The sequence below is a fragment of the Bison bison genome, unplaced genomic scaffold (assembly GCF_000754665.1).
Source record: "Bison bison bison isolate TAMUID 2011002044 unplaced genomic scaffold, Bison_UMD1.0 scf7180017864375, whole genome shotgun sequence".
NCBI lineage: Eukaryota > Metazoa > Chordata > Mammalia > Artiodactyla > Bovidae > Bison > Bison bison.
The window spans coordinates 1,821,368-1,834,509 of record NW_011494947.1 but is presented as its reverse complement, the minus strand read 5'-3'; positions in this window follow the sequence as shown (position 1 = coordinate 1,834,509).

The following is a 13,142-nucleotide window of genomic DNA, read 5'->3' as shown; positions in this document are numbered from 1 at the left end:
CTGCACCCACTGAGCTCTGGGCTCACCTCGACCTCTACACCTCCAGGACTTCTCTCCCACTCACAGCACTGCCCTCCTCAGACCAATGAAGGATGAAGGACGGGAACCAAAGGCTACCACAGGGCAGCAGTGGGTAATCCCCGCTAGGACAGCCCTTAAGGAGCTGAGCGCAGCTGAGGAGTGTCGTGTAAGGTGGGGGGGGGGGTCCATCCTGGCTGAGAAGTTTCCGGCTCCACAGAAGCCCACATCTCATGATCATACAGGCTCGCTCAGTTATAAAAGTCGCTGCTCTCAGGGAACCCAGAGTATCATGTCCCATGGGTACCTGTAGTTCACCTAGAGGTCCTCCCAGCCCAGATGTAATTCATTAAACCAGAGGTCATTTCTAACATGAGCACTGCTCCCTAGTAATATATTTGGCATATTCCATCATTTAAAAAATGTTTTAATATAACTTACCATATTTAAGACTGAATAACTATAATACAAATAAATACTAAAAAATAATTGGTATCCACAGTACTTTTTTAAACGTATTGTCATAAAACTTACTGTCTTCACTATCTTTAGGTGTACAGGTCAGTGGTGAGAAGTGCATTCACACTGCTGGGCTACTCTCATTACCATCCACTCACAGGACTCTCTTTGTCCTGTAAAACTGGACTTAAACACTAATTACATGTTAAACAGTAATTCCCCATTCTCCCTTCTCCTAGCCCCTGGCAACCGCTATTCCACTCACTTTCTGTCTCAACGATCTGATTACTCTAGGTGCGTCACACAAGTGGGACTGTACAATCGTTGTCCTGTGTCTAACATTTCACTTAGCACAAAGTCCTCAAGGTTCATCCATGCTGACAGGATGTCCCTCCCTTCTAAGGCTGGATAATGTCTCACTGTGTGCACACGTATCACACTTAGCTCATCCATCATCTGATGACAGGCACCTTTTGGCTATTGTGTGAATAATACTGCTATGAAACCGGATACACAAATACCTTTTTGAGTCCCTTCCTTCATTTCTTTTGGGTCTATTACTCAGAAGCAGAATTCTTGAATCATACAGTTATTCTATTTTTAATTTTTTGAGAAATTGCCAGTTTTCCATAATGGGCACACCATTTTACATTCTCACCAAGAGTGCAGAGGGTTCCGATTTCAACAGGTCCTGCCCAACGCTTGTTATTTTCTCATGTTTTAAAGCAGACACCCTGATGGGCCTGAGGCGCTGTCTCACTGTGGTTGCGGGATACATGTCACTAATGGTTAGCGATGCTGAGTATTTTTTCATGTGTTTATTGGCCATCTGCATATCTTTTTTGGAGATGTCTACTCAAGTTTTTTAATTAGGCTGTTTGATATTTTCTGTTTGTCAAATGCCAGGAAACAGAGCTAGTTAACCAAAGTCAAATTCTATGCAGATAAACAATAATGATGTCCATACAATGGAATACTACTCAGCTATAAAAAGGAGTACACTAAATAGAAGCAGTAACTTCATGTACCTCAAAGGCAGCATGCTAAGTGAAAGAAGCCAATTTCCAAAACTACATGCTGTATGGCATTCCGGAAAAGACAAAAGTATAAGGACAGAAAACAGACCAATGGCCACCAGCAGCCAGAAGTGGAGAAACGGTTTGACAGCAAAAGGACAGCGGGAAGTCTTTGTCTTTTTCCCTCCTGGGGCGATGGAACTGTTCTCAATCTTGATTGTGGTGTGTGTGTATTCAGTCACTCAGTTGTGTCCTTCTCTTTACGACCCCATGGACTGTAGCCCACCAGGCCCCTCTGTCCATGGGATTTCCCAGGTAAGATTACTGGAGTGGGTTGCCATTTCCTCCCCAGGGGATCTTCCAGACCCAGGGATCAGATGCATTTCCTGCGTCTCCTGCACTGCAGGTGGATTCTTTACCGCTGACTCACTGAGGTTACACAAATTTACAGATAAGTTAAAACCCAAAGAACCAGAAACTCAAAAAAAGGTCAGTTTTACTATAGGTAAAATTTTAAGAAATTCACATGCAGAAGGGGAAAGGGCTCTCCGTTTATCCACAGAGGCACTGTGCTAACCAGTTTACAAGCATCATCTCATGGAGTCCTTACAAAACTTCAGGAATGCGTAAATACTGTCACTCGAGCCCAGGTCTGACTAAACTAGGAGAAACTAAGTCCTGATTATTCAGACACCCAAGATTCCATTTGATCGTTCCAAGATCAGGGGTGTTTGCAAATTATTATTTATCAGACACGACTGGAGCGACTTAGCAGCAGCAGCAGCAGCTTTCATGCACTGGAGAAGGAAATGGCAACCCACTCCAGTGTTCTTGCCTGGAGAATACCAGGGACACGGGGAGCCTGGTGAGCTGCCACCTATGGGGTCGCACAGAGTCGAACACGACTGAAGCGACTTAGCAGCAGCAAGAATTCAGGCTTGGCAGGACCACGTCCACACGTCATCTTTCTCTCCAGGGACTGGGTCCACAGGGTGCCTGTCAGATCCTTAGCGGCACTTAATGACCTTAAAAAGCTCAAGAACCACCGCTCCCTATCGAGGTCCAGGGAGGGTCTGAGGCCTGCCCAGAGGACATGGCTCTGGGTGACAGCGCCAGGCTGGGAGGGAAGTCCCCTGATACTCAGGCTGGCGCTCTCCGTGGTCCCCGAACGCCACAGTTCCAACCAGCGCTGGTGACAGTGACTCATGCTCCCGTGATGATCTGAGTCTACAGGACCCTCCCAGCAGGAGGTGCGCTGCACGACCAGGCTGGGACCAGACTACACAGGCCTGAAATGGAGCCCAGGTTCCCAGTCCAAGTCCCAGCTCGGTCAAATATAAAAACTGCATTCTACAAGCCTGCACATTTAGGGTAATTAATAGACAGCGCCCCCGAAACAGACAAGGGAAAAAAAAAGCAAGGATAGCTCATATAGGAAAGCGTGCTTCTGATCTGCACCTTTGGGTTTCTGATGAGCTCAGAGAATTAGTATTTGTAAGGTACCCTCTGACAAGCTGAGGCAGAAGCACAAATTAGTGTGGTGACGATAATTAAATGAGAGGTTCTTTAGCTCCTGGACCGAACGGTTGGAGAAAGTGAAACGGGTTGACTGGGCTTTGATCTGTCTGCAAATAGCCCTGTGCCCTGCGCGAGCTGGACTGACACACGTCCACCCTCGCTTATCAGAAAGGACCGGGAAAGCACGGGTAGGAAACCAAGCCTCAAAACAATACATCCGAATTTCTAAATCTATTTTAAACTGTGAAAATTAATCAAGGAGGAGAAATAAGGGGTATGAAACCAACCCACTTGACGATTCAAAGTAATTTGTAAGTTACCTGCACACAAGGCCCTTGGAGGGCTTCTGGGGTTTTGGCTGTCACAAAACGAAGGCAACACCTTATGATCACTTCACGTTCAGTGTTGAACAAAGACGGCCGAGTTAACCCCGAGAGTCTCCCCGACAAGGAGAAACTGAGGTGGTGTCTCTGGGATGGAGCAAAAATGCACCTGTGGGTGACCAGCCCTGCTCTGGCTCTGAGATGAGCCGCTGCCCACAAGCACAGGCCCATCCCTTTTAGACAGACTTGCAGACAGAAGCAGGACTTCCCTACCCCCGCTGCACGTGACAGGGCACTGGTGTAGCTGAAATGACACGCCTCTTCCCATACGTTATCTCTTTGGAGGTCTATTACTCAGTTGTAAAAACCTATTTCCTGGAATTCAACTTGGACGGAGACAGACACACACAGACACACCCTGCAAGGAAATACCTGAGGAGCCAGAGACCCTCCCTCCTGTGACTGCTGAGGTCTGAGCTTCACTTACCGCACGACCACTAAAGGAAATGGTTGTTTTAGAGCAGAAGGGGACATGGGGTAGGGACAAAAGCTAATGTTTATTGTGTCAAGACTCTGCTACATGCTTCATGGGCATCATCTCATTTAATCTTCTCTCAACACCATAAGGTAGACCCTGTTAGAATTTTCTTTCCCTTTTACAAATAAAGCACTGAGGCTTAGACAGGCAAAGCCACCTGCCCACAATCCCACTGTTCCATGGAGAGCTGGGCGGAACTGCAGCCGGAGGACTCAGCCGAAGGCCACGCCCCCCGTTCCGGGAGTCCATCTTCTCATCTTCTGTGGGGGGAGACCGAGGGCTCAGAGGGCACTGGTCCAGGCCACAGTGCAGACCCAGGGGCCACGAAGCAGGTCTCCTGAGCTCTAGCCCCAGGCTCATGCTGCCTCTAACATGCATGAGTATTAAGAGAAGTATGAAAGCCTAGATCAAGTCTCCTGCACAGAGTGCAGGCCAGATCATCAGCTTCCTGAGGGTGCAGATGCCCCCAAACTTCTCAGTACCCCCGGTGCCGTGGCAGGCAGCTGGATGCTGGGGGAACAGTCGGCTGGTGCTGTATGGATGGAGACGTGCTGAACGGATGGAGGGGTGGGTGCGGGGGTGGACGGACGGGCGACTGAGTGGGTGAGTGAGCGGGGTGGCTGAGTCTGTAGGTGGGTGGATAGAGCTACGCTGACTAAGGCCCTCTTCCCACTGTTTACATCCAAAGTAGATTCCCCTGCAGTATTTTTGGCAAACCAAGCCGCCTCTATACCCCAGAGACCAGAAGCTGTTTCATAAATCTGTAGGCAGATGTGACGCCACCTTGACAGTCCTGCAGAGGAGCTGGAAAGCCCCAGGGGGAATCCCAGAGCAGGTTCTAACCAAAGACTACGACAGCGCCCTCGAGCCAGCCACCCTGCAGCCCTGCAGAGGAGGAGCAGAGAGGACAGCTCCAGGCTCTGTTGGGGGGCAGGGGGGCAGAGGAGCACATGCCCTGCAGCAAAGGGAAGGATGACTAACCCAAGTTCCCCCGCGAGCCCCACCTCTCCCTCAGCTCACGACCCGCCTCCCTCTGAACTGTCACGTGGCATAAAACTCGCCACTTCTCTCTTTATAGCAACAGACCCAATTAAATCATACAAGGATCAGAAGGTAAAACTCCAGAGCACACAGGAAGTACTCAACAACTGTGAGCGGTCACCCTTCTCATCTAGGAGAAAGGCTGTGTTACTCTGACACCATTTAAGAAAAAAACAGACAAACAAAACCTAAAACAACAGCCAAAAAAGCCACTAATGCCTATCAAAGGGTTCTGAAAGCTATAACGGAGTATGTTTTATCGTGATGATGGATGGCTACAGTGCCCTCCAACACGAGTGTCATTAAAAACGAACAACCCTAATTCACACCCTCTTTGATATTGCAGACTAGACTCACAAAGAATCAGCGTAAGAAAGGGTGTGGAGATGGGTCTGTCCTCCCCATCAGGTGACAACAGAGGCACAGGAGGCTCAGAAAGATTAAGCCACCTGCCCAAGGTCGCTCAGCAAGAAGGAGGGATTCCTGCCCGCCCCCGCCCAGAGCCGGAGCAGGAGAGCCAGGGGAGCCATGCCATCTCAAGTGCCCCAAAACTGTCAGGTGGCCTTTAAGTGCAGCAGCCTCCTCACTGGTGGAAAAGTCCCTGGAAATGGGGACGTTCATTTTGACCCAAGTCACAACAGTCGAGAGAACAATGCCATCACAGCCAATGGAAATATGGGAAGAATAAGATGTAGTCAACTGAGCTTTAGTCCTATCTTGGCCCCAGAGCAGTACGACCACAGGCAAATCTGAGCTATTCTGGGACCTCAGGATCCCGCGCACAAAGAGAAGCTCCGCATGGTGTTTTGTCCTCCACAGCGCCTCGCTCCCGCTGTGAGGACTGGCAGAGACCACGTGTGGAGAGCACACAGAACGGAGTCTGGTCTCGGCGCGTGGGAGGAGCTCCAACGCCAGCCACTGCCACTGCTTGTATTTATCACTGAAAGGAGGGGTTGAGAGCAGCCAATTCCAAGACCATGCACAAGCACCCATCTATTTATTCACAGTCACTCAGAGAGAGAGGGCACACGTGATCATCCACAACCAGAAAATAAATACAACCTCTGTCTCCAAGCCAGAGGTTTTGTTTGTTTTTCTGTTTGCTTGTTTGGGGCCAATTAAGTGGCTACTTGGCGCCATCTCATCCTCCTGTTCCCTCATCCCACGTCCATGCTTTCCTTCCCTCAAGGGCTGTAAGCCCTTCTGCTCGGGGGGTCGGGGGCTGGCTCCCAGCGTAACAGTAAGTGTGTTGCTGGGAGCACCCCTGTCGAGTCCACGCCAACGCCTGCACCCTGTCTGCTGTCCCCAGCCCAGGAAGCACCACATACCATCCTGGGCCTCACAGCTCCGTTTCTTCTAGGCTTGAAAAGGAGGGCAGAGGGTCCTGATCACGAAAGTTAACCTGCAGTAAAATGACCGTCTGAAGCCAGCCAGCCAATGAAAAGCAAGCAAGGAGAAAGGGCATCTTTAAGGGACCAACGGGAACCAGGGATCTGAGCTGCTATGACACAGGAACTGTATTTTAAGAAGACGGGATCCAGACTGTAGCCCAGGACAGAGTCAGAGAACCATCATCTATCTTCCAAACCGCAGCCTGGAAGAAACAAGTGGGGAGAAAGAGGAATTGAGACCATCTGAGGCCACTGCATCTTCGCTCACAAAAGAAGAAGTGGCAGGAGAGACTCTGCTTAAACCCTTGACCCAGAAGAAAGGGGAGCCAGCAGAAGCCCAGCAGCCCAGCTCTCCAGCCCCTCAAAGACAGCAGGAACTGTAAAACCACTCCATACAGAGTCAGCAGAGCACGCAGCGAGTCCAAAATCCTGCTTAGAGGCCGAAGGAAAGAAATGACAAGTGCAGACAGGGCCTCCCGTCATGGCACTCGTCACAGAGTGGGCTGGGCAGAGCAGGCATGTGCTGGCTGCGGGTTGCAAATGAAAGGCGAAACCCTAACTGCCCGACACGAAGGAGCATGGCCTAAGAGCGCCAGGCTCCTGCTGCCCCAGAACCATTCACGGCCACGGTCGCCGGCGGCCCCGGAGTCTCAGGCTGCACAAGCCTCAGCCTCCACCATGCCCTCGCGCTCTCCCAACAGGGCCTCCGGGCACCTGAGCTCAGTCTCCTCACCCATTTCTGGAAGGATACACTGAAACACTGATCCGTGCATGTGGTTAACCCAGAACCCCAACTATCTGCACACCCTTATCAGAGTACTGGTCCAACTAATACACCAAGGAACATCCTAACTGGCGATTCAAAGCCCAGAAAGAGCTCATTTAAAGAGGATTTTGAGACTTGGGATCAGAAACCTGAGTTCATCCTTTGACAACATTAAACGAGATTCACAGTGAAGAGTTCTTGAGCACCTACTGTTTTCTAGACACAGTGATGCCAACACCAAGGTGGACCCGGCAGACACTCTGCCTCAAGAGTCTGCTGATTTTTAACTTAAGGAAAGGAAACTGGGGCTTTGGTTTCTGAATGAGCTAAACAGTATCCTTCTATCCAGAAGGTTCCTCTGGGGCCCTCCCAGGGAATGCACTGTCTCTGCTAGAGGAAGAGAAGGCACAGAGAGCCTAAAGGCAGTCAGCTCTGGCAGAGGCAGCTGAGCACGTCCGGGAAGCGGGTTTTCACACCGAGCTGGTGGAAGACCATGGGGGCGCCTCGCGGTGCCCAACAGTCAGCGAGCAGCCTTCCTAGGAACTAAAGAGGGCCTGCTGCTTGGAGAACCCTGCTCAACGTCACGTGGCAGCCTGGACGGGAGGGGAGTGGGGGGCAGAAAGGACACACGTATTGAGTATGTATGGCTGAGTCCCTGTGCTGTCTACCTGAAGCCGTCACAACACTGTTAATCGACTGGACTCCAATATCAAATAAAAAGTTAAAATAAAAAAACAAACCCTCATAAATAAAAAAAAAAATACAGGCCTTCTGCTTTAAAACAAAACAAGGACATGCTAATTTTAGATTCCCCCTTCTCCCCCTTCACGGCACAGATGGAGAAAATGAGACCCAAAATGAGAGAAAGACTCTCCCAAGGTCACAACGGTCCAAACGGTCCAACGGCCTGAGACAGATGACCACAAACTCAGATGACAGGTCCCTCGGCAATTCACAAACTGGTTTTTTCGTTTGTTTGGTTTTAAATCCTAAAGCAGCCTCCAGGCATGGTGGGAGCCGAGTCCAAGGAACACCTGCCGGGCGGCAGGGCGCCGGGGGCCTTGCGGGTGCGGAGCGGAGGCCCTGCCAGGCTGCTCTTCTGTCCATCGAGTCATCTTGTTATGGCAACGGGAACGCATTCAGCTGGCCGGAGCTAAGACCCAGCCCTGTGCTCCAGGCGTGCTCCAATCCGGGCCGGCCTGGGACGTGACTTTTCTGCAAGCTCATACATGACTCATCTTTACAGGCCTCCTATCAGGTCTGCTGGCTGCAAGGAATCCCATTCAAACCACCTCTGCCCACAGCTGCTCAGGAGCCCAGGCAACAGGGGGTTGCTGCGGTTGACTTTGTAAAACATGGTTAGCCTGCGTCTGTGCTATTTCTTACCTCCTTACGATACAGCTGGTGATGTTAACGTTATTAGTATCTAGGCAGCCTAAAGACTGCATTGTGTGCTGAGTCCTGCCTGACTCCTTGCTTCCCATGGACTGCGGCCTGCCAGGCTTCTCTGTCCATGGGGATTCTCCAGGCAAGAATACTGGAGTGGGTTGCCATGCCTTCCAGGGGATCTTCCCAACCCAGGGATCAAACCCAGGTCTCCTGCACTGCAGGTGGATTCATGGCAGGTGGATTCTTTACTGACTCAGCCACCAGGGAAGCCCAAAGACTGCACTGGGCCTACCCTAATGTAACAGGATTAAAAAAAAAAAAACAGAAAAGAAACTTAGAAACACGAACAATCAGATTAAGCTACTGTGTCTCCAGCAAGTTAGGAAGCCCTAAGCAATGCTCCCTAAAGGGGCCGGGGGAGCCGGGGCACAGGCGCACCATGACCCTGGGCAAATCATCAGCCTTCCTGGGCCTCAGCTGCCCTCAGGGGAGAGGAGGGCTCACTGGCCCTGCTCTGGCCCCCAGGACTCGTGGGGATCGCTGAAATGAGGTCATCAGTCGATGCACTCTGGACAGAGACTATAGAAACTGTATGCCTGTTCAAGACCGTTTTGATGTTATCCCCGGCCCAGGAACTGGGAAGGCCAGGCCCAGCAGGGTCCGGGTGGCTGCACGGGGTAGACTGTGTCTCCCATCAGGAGGGCTGCGGGAGGGAGGGAGTCAATTACCGAACCTGCCCTGAAAGTGTTGCTATTTATCGACTGGATACATTTTGAGCACATGGATACTTGTGGGGTAAAGGAAGTATTAAGATTTAAGAGTTTTAAAACTGATCTAGGAGGACTCTCTCTGGGCCAAAAGTGTGCAGCCTCCTGTGAGAGCCTGGGCTTGTACTTTTCATCTGTTCTGAGAAAACACAGTGACAAAAAGTTACTATGACTGCAAACAAGGTAAGTTTTTCTTTTTAAAGAAAGCATCCTCACCCATCTGAAAAACCCAGCACCTGAGTCTGAGACACTATTTATTCTGACCTGAGGCAGGGTGCTGGCCGAGTCCAGAGCCGCGTCAGTCAGGGCCCCACAGAGCAGCCCGAGGCCACGAGGAGTCGAGAGAGTGGCCAGAGGGTTTGGTGATGGATGAAGGTCCTGGACAGACCCCCGTGGTCTGCTAGGAGCACACAGCAGGGAAAGAACCACTCCTCTCAAAAAAAAAAAAAGAAAATAAATAAATAAATAATAAATAAATAATTTACATCTCCTCCAGACGGATCGTGTGGCTCTGAGACAAGAATCCTTCTTGCATCACGAACACTAGAACAACGCCAGGCCCCTAGGAGGTTCTGGATAAACTACCAACCTGGAACTGAGGAACGAGCCCCGGAGATTCTGAGGAGTACAGTTGGTGAAACAGAAGCCCCCTTCTTCCTACCCCCTCGGCTGGGCCCATTTAACTGCTCACCCCTCACAGTTCCACCAAAAGTCTGATGCCATCCCCGGTAACCCCCCAGCACCCCCGACCCTGCCAGAGCTAAGGCCTGTGTGACCACAACGTGCCCCCTGAGATTATCGCCATTCCCCAGAGCCCAGCATAGCGCCAGACCCCAGGTGCCGACCCCTCGATCAGTGCCGAGCGAAGAGATGGAGGAACGGATCCATGAAGGAATGGAGCAAAGATTTCAAAGTCCAGATAAAAAGCAACAAACATGAGTGGTGGCTTCTGCGAGGAAAGGGACGCATGCTGGAATGCTGCCAGTCTGAGTGGGGAGCAGGCGTGGGCGCTGGGGTGGCAGCGAGGGGGGGTGGCCCCGCCAGAGTGGCTCACAGCAGCAGGGCCCAGGGTTACCAGGGCAGCCTGCTTTTCAAAAGAACCAGAAACCCAAGACTGGGGAGTGATCTCCTGATTTTTAAACACGGACCATCAAGAACACACATGGCTCACACGCAACACATCTATGGCCTGAATCCAGCCCACAGTCGCTGGTCAGTTGCCTCCGCTCATCAGGCGAAAGGGGTGTCCGGCTTCAGTTCCCTGCACGTAGTGTGTCTGCCGGGAGGAAGCGTGAGCGCACTGACCCCAGAGCTGCGGACACGACCAGCATCAGGCTCGCCAGCCCCTGGGTGGCCCGGCACCGCGCACACCTCCACGGCGCGAGTCCTCAGAACAGGCCCCTCAGCTCCCCAGAGAGCCGCTTCTCCAAGCCTGCCCTGCCCACAAGCTCGCCCCGTGAGCTCCCTAAGCCGTCTGGCTCTGCTTGCTCCCTGCCTTCCCATTACATCTGGAAGACACCGGGGAGCCTCCCCCCTCCCACTCCAGCAGCCTTCCTGGCCTTCCAGGTTCAACCCTTCTCCACTGAGCCTCAGTGGACAGGCCCCAAGCAGCCAGCAAGCTGACCCTGTGCCCCCCTCAGGAACCCAGACTGTGCTGAACCCCCACTGGGCCTGGAGCAGATGACTGCAGACAGCCTGATCTGGTCCCTACGGAAGGGTCTACCCTCAGAGGAAGGGGTACCTATGACCCCGACGCCAGGCAGGCTCTGCTGAGGAAGTAAACAGGTTGAAAGGCAGCACGACAGACTTAGAAAGATCTCCCTGACAGCTGAAGGGGCTGAGGCTCCGGAGGGAGATGGGGTGGGAAGGGCGGCAGGGGTCCTGGGCTGCATCAGGCTTCTCTCACGCTCAGAAAACCCCGGCTGCCTTAAGTCAGCTGAGAAGTCAGAGAACTGGTCCTATTTTCTGAGTCGAGATTATGAACACGTGGAAACAACTCTCCTGCTCAAGTCAACAGAAAACAGCAAAACCTGACAACAGTGACCGCTGGCTAGGTGTCAGGCTCTACAATTCACCAGAGCCTGTTCCCCTGCTAACAAGTGGCGCCTCTCACCTGAGGACCTTTCCTTTACACGAAACACCCTGCTGGTGGCCTCACGGTAGGTCCATTTAGAAGAAGAACGCCAACAGAAACCCGAATGGAAATCTCGCTGAAGTGCAAAGTTGACGGCCACCTACGATGACCAGCAGAAAGCGCCCGGAAGGTGTACCCTTCATCCCGGAGTGTCCCAGTCTCCTTGACAGCTGTGTGCGGATCACAGCAAAGGACCTGAGGCAGGACCGACCTCCCTCCAGCTCCACGTGAGGGGCCAACCTCAGCATTTCTGGCTCAGCCACCTCCCACCATAGGCACCTTCCTCCGGAGCTTTCCACATCCTCAGTCAGCCTCGGCCCCCCATCTCCACGGGGGGCACCCTCACCCTCTTTTCAGAGCCTTCCCCTCATCTGTGCCCACAGGCCAGCCATCTGGTGGCCCAGGGTAATGCTGGGGCCGGCTCGCCCACCCTCAGACGAGCTTCTCTGAAGGCAGGCACCGCTTGCTTCTACATCTACTACAGCTCCTGGCAGAGGGGAAGGCCCAGGGGTAATCTGTGTGGAGAAGACCTGGCCTCAGGCCCCCTTTCTCCCGGGAGCAGTGAGATGCAAGAGGGCTGAGCCTGGAAAGCAGCCTGTGGGGCTGGGGGGCGGGGGAGAGGAGGAGGTGCTTTTCATTGTGTTCTTTTGACTTTTCCATGACTTTCAAATTTTTCAATTATCCTCATAATGAGAGAAAACCCTGTTGATGCTGTTTTTTAAAATAAAGCAGCCAAGTTTTCCCCAACACTGTCCAAGAGACATGGCGCATCCTGAGAAACGCTGCACAGATTAATCAGAGGTGCTTCTGAAACAGCATGCGTGCTGGCAGGGAACTCGTGGTCAGCAGACTCAGCCCTGGGGCTGGAGAACAATGAGAAGGACACCCAAGAAACAGCACCTGAGGCCAAGGGCGCTGCCCCGAAAGAAAGCTCTGGGGCCTCGGCTCCCAGAGCAGGGCATGGGGCCGGGGGCAGGGCCGGCCTTCAAGACACCACTGAGCCTGTCACAGCGGAACCACATTTGCTCTTACAGACAATCGGTAAGGATTTAATAAGCCCGCTGTTTAAGGTGCTCGGCACAGAGCCGGATACACAGAAAACCCTCAAGAAAGGCGGTGAAAACGTCCTTCCTGTATTCAAGCCACAGCCTGCAAGTTACGCGGCCTTCTGGGTCCACTTCCGAGGCGCTTCTCAGAAAAGTATTCTGGTTCAACCTGGGAAACCAGCAACGTCCAAAATCAGTGTAACCTGCCGTATTTCCAGTCCCCGAAGAGCCCACCTTCCAGAGCTCAGCTGCCAAGGGGATGACAAAGTATCCGGTTATGACAACCAGTGGCGTCCCCGCTCCGGGAGCCCTGGACCCAGGGATGTGTCCTGCAAGGTGTCTCCGGCTTAATTAAGCCCTGCGCCCCAGGTGCACCGCCCCCGAGTTGCGTCTTTGGAGACTACGATTTCCCAGCCCGGGGAAAACACAGGTAACCGGAAGGCGAGGTTCTGACACCTCTAGGAAGACACAAAGAGATGAGGCTGGCAACGAGCTTTCTAACCGAACCCCAGACCCAACCAGCTACCCGTACGCCCCCACTTCCAAGGGCTCAGCCTGAAACCAGAGGAAAGCTCGCCCGCGCCCTGAAAACGCCCAGAGACACATCCTGCCCCGCTGCCTTTGAAGCCTCCGAAGTGGAGACGTCTGGTTCAATTTAAACTCGAGGCTCCTCAGAAATGACACATACATTGTGGCTCGGCTCCGTTCGCCGCCTGAAGGACGACCACCCGCCGCC